Source organism: Capricornis sumatraensis, chromosome 19, assembly GCF_032405125.1.
Source record: "Capricornis sumatraensis isolate serow.1 chromosome 19, serow.2, whole genome shotgun sequence".
Lineage (NCBI taxonomy): Eukaryota > Metazoa > Chordata > Mammalia > Artiodactyla > Bovidae > Capricornis > Capricornis sumatraensis.
The window spans coordinates 33,391,577-33,406,155 of record NC_091087.1 but is presented as its reverse complement, the minus strand read 5'-3'; the positions used below and the strand labels follow the sequence as shown (position 1 = coordinate 33,406,155).

At 38.7% G+C, this 14,579-nt stretch overlaps 1 protein-coding gene across 2 annotated transcripts in view; it reads right to left on the bottom strand.

Moving 5' to 3' along the window:
- ZFAND6 (zinc finger AN1-type containing 6) overlaps positions 1–14,579 on the bottom strand; it is a 55,990-nt gene that overhangs the window by 22,277 nt on the left and 19,134 nt on the right. The window contains exon 2 of one of the 2 annotated variants that reach the window (XM_068991008.1): positions 1,209–1,342. The exons of the other annotated variant lie outside the window; for it this stretch is intronic. The gene's annotated coding sequence lies outside the window, so the exon portion shown is untranslated. The remainder of the gene's footprint in view (positions 1–1,208; positions 1,343–14,579) is intronic. 2 annotated transcript variants of the gene reach the window in all.

Sequence of the window (14,579 nt, the reverse complement as noted above, 5' to 3'; positions counted from 1 at the left end):
GTCATCATTAAACATGATTTCTTTAGAGCTACTGAACAATTAGTACTAAGGTAACCCCTGGGGATTCATACAGTACTGCCCATTTACTGACCAGCCCAGAAAAGAAAAAAAATCGACCAGACTGAAACTTGAAGTTTTTTAACTGCTTTTGAATGCACCCATATTCCTCTCATTTCTGGCATGCACTCTTTGACTACTTTCATAAGAATATCCATATTCACTACATGTTCTTCATTATGCTTTCTAAGAGCCTCCTCACTCACTGATTCTAAAATCAGTCAATTTTTATTTTCCTTCAGTCAACACATTCTGATGTGAAAGAGAAAGTAAGCTCATCTTACTGCAAACAGCATTTCTTTTATTTCATACTTCCCTAAATAGTTAATAAGATTTGATGAATCTTAACCTACACATTCATCACACTGCTCATGGTAATGTCTTATATTTTAATTATCTTTTCTATAAAACCATGCATTTCTCTACTGCGGGAAACATTCAATTAAGAGTCTTACTCCTAAATCCATGGAGGAGGAGGAAAAAACCCAAAACAAAAACAAAAAAGAAAGTAGAAAAAAAAATCAGACCCCTCTATCCCAAAATATTTCTTAAGGTGATAGCTTTTAGTAAGAGAAAAAGGAGAATCTTCTTTCCACAGGTATTTATATTAAGGCACTTTTAAAAACAAAGTTGGCAAGTGTAAAAGACTTCTAACTGCATTCAGTAAACTACAGTTCCTTTATTTTGAAGTACATACTCTCTCTGAATAAACACAACTATTATAAAAATTATTAATTATAATTTAATAAATTATTAAATTATTTCCAAGAGCTATTTTCTATATTAGTATCTAACGTACTTTCAAAATACATTTTATGATTGATTAAAATATTACTTTTTAAAAGACGAAATCAACTATAAAATAGAGTGATCTACAGAATTTTCTTCTTTTGCTTCACAACAATAGAATAATGAAAAAAGATGCATGGTCACTAATGATACTTGGTTGTTAAGTTTTATTCTCAGAAACACTTTATAAATAAAAACCTATCACCCACTCCACCCTCAACATTCTACCCACCAGAAAAAAACAGACCCTAAAAAATACCTCATCATGCTGACTTAAGTGTATCTTTAAGTACTTTAGATTTAAAAACTGTAAGTTATTATTATGCCTAAGTACACAGTGTTACAGGCTTAAGTCTACTCACACAGTTGAGGTTGATGAGCAAACAGCTGTCCTGTATCTTGAGACAGACATTAGCTTCCTCCCTTCCCTATCCTCATAAGCAGCTACTTAAAGTTTGAGTTTTATGCAAGAAAACAGCAGACTTCAGATTCATTCCTGTAACACATTTAACATCAAAGAGAGTTGAGACAGTTCAAATTAACTATGCACACTTTAATTGTCTAAAAGTTTAAGAGGTGTTTTCACTCTTACAGCTACATAAAAAGGGTTGCAACGTAAAATTAAGAATAACATCTCACTTGGTATCTGACACCAATGTATGTAACAGAACAATATGTAACTGTAACATATAGATTTTTCTACCTTTTATAATCATTTATACCCAAAGTAAGCAAAACTAGGCCTTTCTTTTTTTCCTAAAGTTTACCTTATTTCTTTAGCATAAATAGCCACCAATGAAAGAACTTTTTTTATAAAGAGACAGTCAATGGGGTACCCTGAGTGTACCAAGAATATTCCTGGGGACCCTCTGACTAAGGAGAATAAGACTCTTGGTTCTGTTGTAACAGAAAGAGGAGCTATACTTCTAACATTACAATGAAGGGTTACAGCACATTTCCCCACAGACTCAAATTCCTATAGTATCATTATTGAAACAGGTTCTCCAAGTGTTCTAGATAGCTTATCTGGAAAATAAAATTGCGTTCAATCAATATGTCCTAAAATACCTGGATAACTATGTTCCCCCAATATGTGTGTGTTAATAAACTCAGTTTCCATAGTAAATTTTAAGAAAAGTTTTAGGATTTCACAAAGTAAATTTACTATTTATATTAACAACATGGTTTTAAAATGCCGTAAGAAATAGCATACAAACATTCAAAATTCACTGGCTAATTTTTAAAATATTATTTAATGCTGAAAAACTGTGCATTTGCTATGCACGAAAAGGCTAAAGGTTTTAGGATTCAGTCAAAGTAACTCAAATGTTTGTTTCTTTATAATCTACTTATAATGGACATATAAATAATTTAAGAAATGACTCTAAACTTTATCAAAGTTGTCACTGATAGAATAATATTCACATAAGTTAAAATATTTATTCAAGAGTCTAACTGTGCTTCAGTAGCACTTATTAAAACTTTCTCATTTTCACCACAGATTTAAATGAGCCTACAATAAAAAACAACAGCTAAAAATAAACTGCACCAATCTTGGGTGTAAAAATAAAAGCATCCTTTCTATATAATAACAATAAACATTTGATGAGTGATTACAGTGCAACAGACACCATTCTCATAATTTTACATGCACACTTAATCCTCATTCCCCCCTAAAAGGTAGGTGCAATTATTACCAACTCTTTTCAGATTATGGAACTGAAGATCAGAGACGTTATGAACTTGCTGAAGAGGACAGAGCTATTAAGTGGCAGAGACAGGACTTGACTCCAGATTTATCTGACTCCAAAGCCTCGTGCTCAAGCTAGAGTATAAGCAACAGCAATTTACTGTGTTGAATAAACCGTATCTGGAAGTGATATAAACCATATCTGGAACTGATATAAATCGTATCTGGAACTGGTACCTGGATTTGGTGCTAGATCTATGAATGTCAGCAGGAAACCAAGAGTACGGTTATAAATTCAGGAAAGCTCTCTCTCACAAGAAACAACTGTTAGAAATGGGCATAGTAACTGAGAGAAAAGACAAAAGTGGAATGCATTCTGAGCGGCTGTTACAAAGAAGAAAACAGCGGGCTTATCTCACAAGTGGCATAAAAGTACAAAATTTGAAATAATGTGTCAAAATCTCAGAAGAGAAAATCCAGTTCAACACAAAATACTTTATAAAGCCAAGGAACCCAACAGCTGGAACAGACTCCCTCCTATACTACTGGGTTTGTGAAATCAAAGATTTGAACTTCAACCACCATACTAACAATAGATTCTGGCAAAACTGCCAAAGAACGTTAAATTTTTTGAGAATGAAAGTTTGATGATGAAGAGCATATATTAAATCTCAAAGTATCTCCCCAGAAATTGCTTACTGGAGAAAGGAAAACAGTAACTTTCCCACACTAATGGGAAGATCAAAGCTGGTATTACTGCAAAGAGTACAAGGGAACATATTCCTGATGAGAGGACCTGAGAATCACACGCAGTAACGCAGGATTCCTGCTCACCTCCTACATTCAATCACAAGGACACATCAGACAGACCCCAATCGAGGGAGATTCTGTAAATCAACGGTCTGTCACTCTTCAGAAGTGTAAGTGTCACAAAAGACAAAGAAAGGCTAAGGATAGGGTTCTGATTAAAGGAAACTAGAGACATGACAAGTCAATAAATGATTGAAGATTGGATCCTAGACTGGAAAAAAATTATTAAAGAACGTTACTGAGGAAACTAGAGAAATCTGAATGTGGGCTGTATGTTAGAGAAGAGTACCCTATCAATTTCCTTGATAACTGGAATGTCCTTGAAACTATAAGAATGCTGTTCTTAGATAATTTATGTCTTTCAGTACTACATGGTAAAGGGACAGGATGCATGCAACTTCTCAAAAAGTTCAGAAAAAAATAAAATGATAGCCCAAATGTAGCAAAATGTTAACAATGAGTGAATCTTGCCAGGGGATAGATGGGAACTATTTGTATTATTACTGCAATTTTCTATAATTTCAAAATTAAACCTGAGAAAAATAAAGATTTGGACCTGATGTTCTCAAGGAGTTCAACCAGATACCGAACAACAAGAGAAGCATCATTTCCTATAGCCATCTCTGCACCCTCAAATCCAACCCAACAGCAGTCTAAGCTGATTTGTGACTATCCATTTTAATCAATTATAAGAAGCAGTGCTCTCATTTAAAATATCGATGTGAGAGCTGAAGATTAAGTGAATGTCTGCCTCTTCTCAACCCTGTTACTCTATGCAGTTAAAGAGACAAACTTCTCCAAGAAAGCACAGCTATTCTTCAGCTGGATATGCAGTAGTGGGTGTGTCCTTGCTAAAAACTCCAAATTAAGTTAATTTCTGGGTATGCCAAGTAGCAAAGCATTACCAAAGCCAAGAGATAATCAGTGACCAGTAACCTACAAGGGAAATACCGTTAATAAAACAAACGTCCCACCCAAGCAAATCCTGCACTGTGCACAATAAGCAGACAACGCCACAATGACTGCAGAGCACCTGGAAAAGACAAGAGAATGTTAATCACTGAGGCCAAGGTGTAAATGGATAATATACAACATTTCAGTGGTCTAAATCCACAAAATAAGAGAGGGAGGAAAAAAGGAAAGGGGCAAGAAAAAAAAAAGAGAAAATAAAGGAACATAGGCAAGAAAGAAGAAAATCCTGACAGTAACATACCACTTCACTGATTTCATGTTCTCGTTCCTCTCCAATGGTGTAACACACTCTCCCTCACTTTAACTCGTCTTCAATTGTCTTTTACTAACTAAGAGTCAGTCTCTGTAAGACGGCAAGAGCTATGAAGAGCACAGCTTTGACTATACAATCATTATTTGCATCCTACCCCCATACTCCATTTTTGTTTTACTTGTCAGGAGGCCCAGAACAGTAGTCTCTCTAGCGGGAAATCTCACAAACAGTTCATCTCAAAAAGGAACAGAAAAACACATCACCTCGCTCACAGCCTAAAAGAGACAAAGGCAGGAACTGGAGGGAAAACTGAAGGGCCAGCACAAAGAAGAAGGGATGAATTTTAGTCTCCTGTACTAATCTGGATACACACTCTGTCAGGTATGAGCAACCTAACTGGTAGAATATTCACTGGTACTTAAGCTAATTCCAAGTCAGGAGCACTGTTACTGAACCGTGGCCTTCTTTCAGGCAAGCTCTGTATCAGATTAATCTTTGATATAGCACCAAACACTACCTTGTCTAAAAAAAGGCATTTGAATAGGCACTTGTAGAACTGTTGTTGTTTAGTTGCTAAGTTGTGCCTGACTCTCTGTGACCTCAGGGACTGCAGAGCACCATGCTCCTCTGTCCATGGGATTTCCCAGGTGAGAATACTGGAATGGGTAGCCATTTCCTTCTCCAGGGGATTTTCCCCACCCAGGGATCTAACCCTTCTAGTATGGATTCTACCCAACTATAAAACAGGCAAAATTATTTTATCCCAAACCCTGCCTTCTCTCCCTTTTTCTCAGGTAGCATGTGTCAAATACTCTCCCCTACCAAACCTATCTGCTAGCTCTACAAACTTTTCCTCTGATCTAAATTCAAAACTCCAATTCCCTAAATGCTGCAGGTAAACACTGTTATAATAAAAGGATCAGAACAACTCATACTGTGAATGAAATATGACCAACTCAAATCTAAAAATTTAATCCAATTTTAAACCTAAAATCTCTAGCTCAAATATGGGACATGCACATGGGCACCTGTATGTATACCTATGTATGTATTTTGGAGGACAGGGAGCAAATTTTCCTACCTGCTTCTAAATCAACTCTTAACCTACACTGCCAAGGAGACTGTAACACATACACATGTGAGTCAGAAAATGCAGCTCACTTCAGAGGCTTTACTAAGTCAGATCAACATGGTCTTCATATGAATTTCCAGCAAACCCCTAATACAGGACATGGCAAATCATGAACCTTTATCTGTATTTGCCATATTTTCCTTAGCTCTTCTGTACTATACAGGTCCCAACTTTGAAGAGAAAGGGAGTGCTATAGAAAGAAATGAAAAAAGACTCCAAGACATGTTAATACACAAGTCACTTTTGTGGTCAAAGTTAGACCATGTAATTCAGCCCACTATATTTTGGTAATGATATATTTTAGGAGCCATCAGTCTTGCTAACCTCTGTTATTTCTAGTATTTGGCACATCTACATAGAACAGCTGTTCCAGGCACTCAAATATTTATATAATGGATTAACACTTGACTTGCATTTACCCACATCACAAAAACAAGCCCTGAACCCTTATATATCAATTATATGAAATCCAATCACCCATGTGAAAATCAAATTACCAGTATCTCCATCTTTAATTTTTAGAATCTGGGAATGCTTTAACAGTGTAGAACACACTAATCCAGTTTAAATTAGTTCCTTTCCCCTTTCCAAGCCATTAAACAACCAGCAGATTAATCTATGACAATCCAAAAATAGTATGCCAGATGACAAGTCTGTGTTTAAAACTTTCTAGTTTGTATAATATTCTTTTCAAGAATTTAATGTAACTCATAGTGGAAGTAAGAAATAGATTTAAGGGACTAGATCTAATAGAGTGACTGATGAACTATGGATGGAGGTTCGTGACATTGTACAGGAGACAGGGATCAAGACCATTCCCATGGAAAAGAAATGCAAAAAACCAAAACGGCTGCCTGGAGAGGCCTCACAAATAGCTGTGAAAAGAAGAGAATCGAAAAGCAAAGGAGAAAAGGAAAGATATAAGCATCTGAATGCAGAGTTCCAAAGAATAGCAAGAAGAGGTAAGAAAGCCTTCCTCAGCGAACAGTGCAAAGAAATAGAGGAAAACAACGGAATGGGAAAGACTAGAGATCTCTTCAAGAAAATTAGAGATACCAAGGGAACATTTCATGCAAAGATGGGCTTGATAAAGGACAGAAATGGTATGGACCTAACAGAAGCAGAAGATATTAAGAAGAGGTGGCAAGAATACACAGAAGAACTATACAAAAAAGATGTTCACGACCCGGATAATCTCGATCGTGTGATCACTCATCTAGAGCCAGACATCCTGGAATGTGAAGTCAAGTGGTCCTTAGAAAGCGTCAGTACAAACAAACCTAGTGGAGGTGATGGAATTCCAGTTGAGCTATTTCAAATCCTGAAAGATGCTGCTGTGAAAGTGCTGCACTCAATATGCCAGCAAATTTGGAAAACTCAGCAGTGGCCACAGGACTAGAAAAGGTCAATTTTCATTCCAATCCCAAAGAAAGGCAATGCCAAAGAATGCTCAAACTACCGCACAATTGCACTCATCTCACATGCTAGTAAAAGTAATGTCCAAAATTCTCCAAGCCAAGCTTCAACAGTATGTGAACCATGAACTCCCTGATGTTCAAGCTGGTTTTAGAAAAGGCAGAGGAACCAGAGATCAAATTGCCAACATCTGCTGGATCATGGAAAAAGCAAGAGAGTTCCAGCAAAACATCTATTTCTGCTTTATTGACTATGCCAAAGCCTTTGACTGTGTGGATCACAATAAACTGTGGAAAATTCTGAAAGAGATGGACATACCAGACCACCTGACCTGCCTCTTGAGAAACCTGTATGCAGGTCAGGAAGCAACAGTTAGAACTGGACATGGAACAGCAGACTGGTTCCAAATAGGGAAAAGAGTACGTCAAGGCTGTATATTGTCACCTTGCTTATTTAACTTATACGCAGAGTACATCATGAGAAACGCTGGGCTGGAAGAAACACAAGCTGGAACCAAGACTGCCGGGAGAAATATCAGTAACCTCAGATATACAGATGACACCACCCTTATGGCAGAAAGTGAGGAGGAACTAAGGAGTCTCTTGATGAAAGTGAAAGAGGAGAGTGAAAAAATTGGCTTAAAGCTCAACATTCAGAAAATGAAGATCATGGCATCTGGTCCCATCACTTCATGGCAGATAGATGGGGAAACAGTGGAAAACAGTGTCAGACTTTTTTTCTGGGCTCCAAAATCACTGCAGATGGTGACTGCAGCCATGAAATTAAAAGACACTTAACTCCTTGGAAGGAAAGTTATGACCAACCTAGACAGCATATTCAAAAGCAGAGACATTACTTTGCCAACAAAGGTCCATCTAGTCAAGGCTATGGTTTTTCCAGTAGTCATGTATGGATGTGAGAGTTGGACTGTGAAGAAAGCTGAGGGCCGAAAAATTGATGGTTTTGAACTGTGGTGTTGGGAGAAGACTCTTGCGAGTCCCTTGGACTGCAAGGAGATCCAACCAGTCCATTCTAAAGGAATGATGCTAACGCTGTAACTCCAATACTTTGGCCACCTCATGCGAAGAGCTGACTCATTGGAAAAGACTCGGATGCTGGGAGGGATTGGGGGCAGGAAGAGAAGGGGACAACAGAGGATGAGATGGCTGGATGGCATCACGGACTCGATGGACATGAGTTTGAGTGAACTCCGGGAGTTGCTGATGGACAGGGAGGCCTGGCATGCTGCAATTCACGGGATCGCAAAGAGTCAGACACGACTGAACCGAACTGACAGGTCATTTAACAAAGATATTACTACTATACATAAGTAAAATGAAGGGCTTCCCTTGTGGCTCAGGTGGTAAAGAATCTGCCTGCAATGCAGGAGACGTGGGTTCGATCCCTGCATTGGGAAGATCCCCTGGAGAAGGGAAAGGCTATCCACTCCGGTATTCTGGCCTGGAGAACCCCATGGACTGTATTATGTATTAGTCCATGGGGTTGCAAAAAGTCGGACATGACTGAGCAACTTTCCCTTTCAAGTAAAATCAAAGTAGTCCCTTTCCCACACCATTAAAATATCCTACGTGTATTTTTTCACTACTTCAAAAGCTGAAAAAACCACCAGTAATTTTCAAGTCTCCCTAAATTAAGAAAAAAAGCAGCATATTAACTTTAAAACTACTTAAGTCAACACACGAATCTGCATTGGATCTTGTTTCAATAATACATAGAGATCATTTTGATAATTTTAAGTTCCTACTAGGATACATGCCATTCCAAGATCAGACTTTCCTCTTCTGTTTCTATGCACAGTTATAAAACACAAAATAAACTGCTAGGCACCATACTCTTTGAAGCCATTTAGCATTCAGCTGAAATTGTATCTACTTCATCAACAATGGGCCCTATAACAGCTCCTTATTTGTCTCAAATCTGCTGGATGAATTCCAACTAGTTTCAATATTAGCCTCAAAATACTGCCAGCAAAGTTAAAAGTCCCAAGAACCTGGCTTTAAGTCATATAGAAGCAAAAACCAAGGATTTGTTGTTGTTTTTGTTGTTTAGTTGCTATGCTGTGTCCGACTCTGTAACTCCATGGACTGCAGCCCACCAGGCCCCTCTGTCCATGGTACTTTCCAGGAAGGAATACTGGAGTGGGTTGCCATTTTCTTCTTCAGAGGATCTTCCTGACTCAGGGATTGAAGCTGCATCTCTTGCATTGGCAGGTGGATCCTCTACCTCTGAGTGACCAGGAAAACCCAAGACCAAGGAAAGTATGATTCAAAATTTCAAGAGATAAGCAAGTTTAAAAAGTTTTGAGTTTTCCTCATAGTCAGAACACTCTCTGACCTAAATTTTAGCAATTCTTTTTTAATCCATCCCCTAAGACCAAGGAAATAAAAGCGAAAATAAACAAACGGGACCTAATTCAATTTAAAAGCTTTTACGGATAGCAAAGGAAAAATAACCATTGACCAAATGAAAAGACAGAGCACTGAATGGGAGAAAATATTTGCAAATAATATAAACAGTTCATATGACTCAACATTAAAAAAACAAGCAACCAGATTAAAAAATGGGCAGAGGATTTGAATACATATTTTTCCAAAGAGGAAATGCAGATGGCCAACAGGCGCACGACAAAATGCTCAATACAACTAATCACCAGGGAAACACAAATCAAAAGCACAATGAGATTATCACCTTACACCTGTCAACAGGAATGGCCATCTTCAAACAAAAAGGACACAAATAACAAATGCTGGAGAGGATGTGGAGAAAAGGGAACCCTCATACATACACTGTTGGTGGGAATGTAAATTGATGCAGCCACTGTGGAAGACATGTGGTTTCTCAAACAACTAAAAATAGAACTATCCTATGATCCAGCAACTCCACTCTATATAGGATATATACACATATAAACACTAATTCGAAAAGATACAGGCACCCCAATGAGAAAACAAATATTTTGGAGAGAAAAAAGCACTCTGGCATCACACTCTGCCTCAATCCTTTCCAGAGGGTGAGAAACAAACCACATGAGAATACTGTCAGTGTTACCCTCCTGTACTAATGGAAGAGACAAAACAAGTCCTTCAACATGTCTATTTCTCATCAACAACTAAGGAGTTTATGAGCTTTTCTCTGTTCTGCTTTTAAATAAAAAAGGTAACATATGCAACCTGCGGGGCTTCCCCAGTGAGCGGCTCAGTTGTAAAGGATCCACCTGCAATGCGGGAGACACAGGAGCCGTGCATTCAACCCCTGGGTCACGAGGGTCTCCTGGACAAGGAAACGGCAACCCACTCCAGCACGGTTGCTTGGAGAATCCACGGACAGAGGAGCCCTGGTGGGCTACAGTCCACAGAGTCTCAAAGAGTCGGACACGGATGAAGCGACCTAGCACACACATGCGACAGGCATACAAATGTCTGATTTCATAGAACAAATTAAGCCATTATGCCAGTATTATTCCAAGGTGGGTGTATTTTGCAGAGAATAACTTCTGTGGTTAATGTGGTTTCTTTCCCTGCTTTTTCTAAACTTCTAAAACCAACTAACTGTGCAATATAGGTTTCCCTTGAAAAGAAGGAATGTCCATTCAATACACACATTCCAATTAAGCAAATGTGAATTATGAAATAATTAGACCTCCTGGGATTATGATCATTTAAAAATGTTCAGCTGTGGCTAACACCTTACAGAAGCTCTGGGGTACAATTATCTTGCTACCTATGTACTTTGAACATTACTTAATACCTCTTTATCTCTTCTAACTATTTAAGGAGCTAGGTCTAACAAATGACAGGTAATGAAAAAAATATTTTACCTGCAATACAAAATAATTCTTTTTCCTGTTAATGAACACTCAAGTTTCCTTCCCCTCAGCTTAAAAAAGAAAAAAAAACTGACAGCCACTTTAGACTCATTTTACATGCAAGATTTCTGGTTAGTATGAAATATATTTGTTTCTGTGTTATTCATATTTTTTTCATACATTTTTATTTCATACATTTTTTTGTTTTGTCTTTGTGCTACGTCACTTCAGTTGTATCCAACTCTTTGCGACTCCATGGACCGTAGCCTGTCAGGCTCCTCGTCCATGGGATTCTCCAAGCAGGACTACTGGAGTGGTTTGCCATTTCCTCCTCCAGGGAATCCACCACTCCAAGGATCAAACCGGAGTCACTTATGTCTCCGGCATTGACAGGGAGGTTCTTTACCACTAGCACCACCTGGGAAGCCCCTGTTTCCTCTTAAGATGGACCATAAATATGAAATCAAGCAAACACATGCAGCAAGCCAGGATATTGTTCTCTCTTTATTAACACACATCCTCAACTTATGCAGCACTCTCATTTTAAGAATTATGGTACTGAAAATATAAAACAGCTTCCATCCCAAAGTGTCAACTGAATAATCACTGCAATTGATTTGGTCTTGAGAGGTAAGCTTCCTCACTGTTATCAGACAGTAAAATTTTAATTTCTAGAATGTAAAATTCTAACGCTCACAGTTAAGAGTGAGGTATTAAGAGATACCTATAATTGGGACCGTTTCTTTCTTTTGGGCTGTACCACAAAGCATGCATGATCTCAGTTCCCTAACCAGGCAGGGACTGAACCCTAGCCCTTTGCAGTGCAAGTGCGGGAGTCCTAACCACTGAACCACCAGAAAAAGTCCCAGAATCTGTTCCTTATGAGAGACAACCAAACCAAGGAAATTGGTGACAAATCAGCAAGGTTCTGTGCTATTTTTCTAGAATATTTTACTCCTGATTTTCATAGGAAGATAGCACCATAAAGAATAATATTAAAATTTTTATCTACATGGAACTCATTCTGTTAAAGGAATCAGACAAGAGGTCCTGGCAACCCATTTCCTTCAAAGGGATAATTATTCCGAGAAAATTATCCAAATCATTAAAAGGATAAAATATGGCTTGGAGTTTAATTATATACAAATCAGCAATTAAACATCTAGATTCATCACAGATTCTTGCGATTTTTCTACATTTTCTCTCATCCTCATTTACACTCCTCTGATTTCAGGTGCATCTCCCTTTACCCATCTTCTCTGATAAATCAACCACCTAATAAATAGTGTCTGACATCTTACTGACTAAAAAGACTATACAACATTAATCAAATCTTACTTTGGAATTAATTCCTTTGATGATTTCTCTTCCTCCTCCATGTTAAATGGGGGTCACACTTCTGATGACCATTATCTTCTGAATCAAAACCTAGGATATGTGATCTAACAAGATAGAATATTTTATTCAAAAAAAAAAAAGGGTGCAGGAAATGGGCAGAAATATCAGACTACCTGAAATTTCTATACTACTTCCAGGTATGTGACTCTGCATTTTATGGATGCCAAAAAGTTGATATTTCTGAAATATTTCACAAGTTGAGAAGCCAATAAAAAAAAGACTTGAAAACTGAAATGTCCAAAGTTGTGTGGGTCCTGGATCTGTATCTCATCGCCTGCAATTTGTCTCCTTATGTACAAAGTTCAAGTTTCAAATCTCTAAGTAGCAGCTCTGCGCAAATGTCTTCAAAACATGAGTCTAGCCCAGACCTTTCTCCTAAAAGGTCTCTCTTTGCTAATTGTCTAGAAATTCACTTAGATGTCTCATCAACTCTGCCAGTAAAAGATCATGTGCCAGGAGAAACCAGAAGCTTGTAGCTAAAACAGAGTAGTAGGACAAGAGAAGAACAGAAATGAGAGAGTCCATGATAAATTCTTTACCTGCAATGTCTCACCCAATCTTCACAATAATATCCCTTACAAATAGGACTATTACCATCTCCACTTCAGGAATGAGGGAACTGAGGCTTAGAGATGATGGAATCTGCTCAGGTCAAACGGCTAGTTCAGTTCAGTTCAGTCGCTCAGTCGTGTCTGACTCTTTGCGACCCCATGAATCGCAGCACGCCAGGCCTCCCTGTCCATCACCAATTCCCGGAGTTCACTCAGACTCACGTCCATCGAGTCCGTGATGCCATCCAGCCATCTCATCCTCGGTCGTCCCCTTCTTCTCCTGCCCCCAACCCCTCCCAGCATCAGAGTCTTCTCCAATGAGTCAACCCTTCATATGAGGTGGCTAAAGTACTGGAGTTTCAGTTTTAGCATCATTCCTTCCAAAGAAATCCCAGGGCTAATCTCTTTCAGAATGGACTGGTTGGATCTCCTTGCAGTCCAAGGGACTCGCAAGAGTCTTCTCCAACACCAAGTTCAAACCCATCAATTCTTTGGCACTCAGCTTTCTTCACAGTCCAACTCTCACATCCATACATGACTACTGGAAAAACCATAGCCTTGACAAGACGACCTTAGTTGGCAAAGTAATGTCTCTGCTTTTGAATATGCTATCTAGGTTGGTCGTTTACTTTTCTTCCAAGGAGTAAGCATCTTTTAATTTCATGGCTGCAGTCACCATCTGCAGTGATTTTGGAGCCCAGAAAAATAAAGTCTGACACTGTTTCCACTGTTTCCCCATCTATTTCCCATGAAGTGATGGGACCAGATGCCATGATCTTCATTTTCTGAATGTTGAGCTTTAAGCCAACGTTTTCCACTCTCCTCTTTCACTTTCATCAAGAGGCTTTTTAGTACCTCTTCACTTTCTGCCATAAGGGTGGTGTCATCTGCATATCTGAGGTTACTGATATTTCTCCCGGCAATCTTGATTCCAGCTTGTGTTTCTTCCAGCCCAGCATTCTCATGATGTACTCTGCATGTAAGTTAAATAAGCAAGGTGACAATATACCGCCTTGACATACTCCTTTCCCTATTTGGAACCAGTCTGTGGTTCCATGTCCAGTTCTAACTGTTGCTTCCTGACCTGCATACAGGTTTCTCAGGAGGCAGGTCAGGTGGTCTGGTATGCCCATCTCTTTCAGAGTTTTCCACAGTTTACTGTGATCCACAAAGTCAAAGGCTTTGGCATAATCAAGAAAGCAGAAATAGATGTTTTTCTGGAACTCTCATGCTCTTTCCATGTTCCAGTAGATGTTGGCAATTTGATCTCTGGTTCCTCTGCCTTTTCTAAAACCAGCTTGAACATCAGGGAGTTCACGGTTCACGTATTGCTGAAGCCTGGCTTGGAGAATTTTGGACATTACTTTACTAGCATGTGAGATGAGTGCAATTGTGCGGTAGTTTGAGCATTCTTTGGCATTTCCTTTCTTTGGGATTGGAATGAAAACTGACCTTTCCAAGTCCTGTGGCAGCTGCTGAGTTTTCCAAATTTGCTGGCATATTGAGTGCAGCACTTTCACAGCAGCATCTTTCAGGATTTGAAATAGCTCAACTGGAATTCCATCACCTCCACTAGGTTTGTTTGTACTGACGCTTTCTAAGGACCACTTGACTTCACATTCCAGGATGTCTGGCTCTAGATGAGTGATCACACGATTGAGATTATCCGGGTCGTGAACATCTTT